Here is a 2,551-nt window from a genome sequence, read left to right on the forward strand (position 1 = left end):
AATACACAGTTGAATCACCAGTGGGTCATGGAAGAGATTAGAAAGGAAATGCAAATGCTCATGATAGTCCACAAAAATGAACACATAAATTACCAGCACCTCTGGGACACAGGAAATGCAGTACTCAGAGGCAATTTTATACCTCTGAGTTCCTACATCAACAAATTAGAGAGATCTGAAACCAACAATTAATGAGATATCTGAACCTCATTGAAAAAGAGCAACAAAATAAACTCCAATCCAGTAGATTGAAAGAAATAATTAAAATTAAATCAGAATTAAACGAATTAGAATCCAAAAAAAAAAATAGAAAGAATCATCAAAACAAAGAGTTGGTTCTTCAAAAAAATTAACAAAAATTGACAGACATTTAGCAAATCTTATCAGAAAAAGAAGAGCACACACAGAAATAAACAAACTCAGAGATGAGAATGGAAACATCACCACAGAAACAACCAAAAATCCAGAACATTATAAGGGAATACTTCTCAAATCTTTATGCTAATAAGTTTGAGAACCTGGTAGAAATGGACCTTTTCCTAGCAAATATTGACATGCCAAAACTAAACCAAGATGAGTTAAATCGAATTAACAGGCCCATATCATGCATTGAGATAGAAGCAGCAATAAGAGAACTCCGATCTAAGGACCAATGGATTACAGTGGAATTCTACAAGGCCTTCAAAGCAGAGCTCACACCAATACCCTCCAACTCTTTAATGAAATTGAAAGAGAAAGTGCACATGGAACTCATTCTATGAAGACTTCCTAACCCTCATCCTAAAACCAGGCAGGGACTCATCAAAGAAAGAGAATTAGAGACTCATTTCTTTGATGAACATTGATGCAAAACTTCTCAACAAAATTTTGGCCAATCGACTTCAAGAATTCATCCAAAAAATCATACACCACGATCAAACAGGATTCATTTCAGGGATGCAAAGCTGATTCAATATATGTAAATCAATTAATATAATAATTAATACAATAATTAATATAATATATTAATATATATTATATAAGGCCCAAATAAATATAGGTCCCATGGTTTCCCTTATCTACAATAACTAGTATATTTTTTAATCAAGCAGGAATGGTCAGATAAGTTGATATTAGGCGAAAGATAAGAACTCAAATGGGTTTTTTTTCTCTTGATATTGTTTCTAGCATATTTCTAAGATGATTTCTTTGTATGTCCCTCCCCCATGGTATAACCCTTGTTTTCACTGTGTTTGATGTTGGTATAATTTGTGGAGGAGAAGGGAAAAACAAATTCTTTAAATAGGGATACAGGTGGACCCATTGCAACAATCAGATGTTCAACACGTTATGTTGGAAAACAAAATTTACAACTTTGGCACATGGGTTGGTTTGGGGGTGGGGAGTTGGGAAGAGATGGTAAGGGGAAACAAAGGAGGGGCAACAATGCTTGATAAAAAATGTAATCATTTCCTTGCTCATGTAATTGTAACCCCTCTGTACGTATTTTCACAATAAAAAAAAATCATGAAATTTAAAGTAAAAATCCATGTCAATTTTTTGTTGTTGTTGTTGGTCGTGCAGCTTGAATTCTGGGCCTGGGCAATGTCTCTCAGCTCTTCAGCTCATTGATACCACTGTACCACTTGAGCCACAGTGCCCTTTCTACTTTTCAAGTGGGTTATTGGAGATAAGAGTCTCACAGACTTTTCTGCCCAGGCTGGCTTTGAACCACTATCTTCAATCTGAGACTCCTGAGTAGCTAGGATTACAGGCATGAGCCACCAAAGCCCAGATCCAAGTCAATTTGTAAAAAGCAAGCTTATTGAAACTTCTGGCTTTTTCCAATAAACAATCTTACTTTTTAGTATTAGTTTATAACTATGAGTTATTTTTAGATGTAACCGTGAACTTTTTAATAGAATCAAACATAATTTTTACTATTACTCAGTATCTCACAAAATCCACTGTAATTAGCTTTCCCCAAAGTAAATTATTACAGGAAGTGGAGCTGTAGCTCAAGTGGTAGAGCGCTCGCTTTGAGCTGAAGGGCTGAGGGACAGCGCCCAGGCCCAGAGTTCAAGCCCCACGACCGACAAAAAAAAAAAAAAAAAAAAAGTAAATTATTACATACTCCATTACTCACTATTATTACACTCTATATTACATATAGTGTGAAGTGAAAATAGTTTGGATCATTTCATATAAATTATTAGATGGTATTTTAGCATTATAAATTCACATCTGTGATTTTAAAAGAAGGAAAGAAGATTTTAGAGTTAAAATCAAATGTAAATGTGTTGTGTGTCCTAATTAAAGCAAAATTTATGAGTCCATACAGACAAATTTATTTTCTTTCCACTAAAGGCTTTGAAGTAATACTATTGGAAATAGTGAGGCAAGAGGAGGAAGAATTCAAATCATGTCAAAGAATGTGTCTGTTATTCTGCTACCCCCTCCATTAAGAAGACCTACCCGGTCCAGATATCACAAAACTTCAAGTATCTCTCTTAGAAATCTATTTGGAAAAGTTCTAAATCACTGATTATTTATGTATTTTCTGTTAAATGAA

This window comes from Dipodomys merriami, unplaced genomic scaffold (genome assembly GCF_024711535.1).
Source record: "Dipodomys merriami isolate MVZ:Mamm:240054 unplaced genomic scaffold, mDipMer1.0.p SCAF_455, whole genome shotgun sequence".
Classification (NCBI taxonomy): domain Eukaryota; kingdom Metazoa; phylum Chordata; class Mammalia; order Rodentia; family Heteromyidae; genus Dipodomys; species Dipodomys merriami.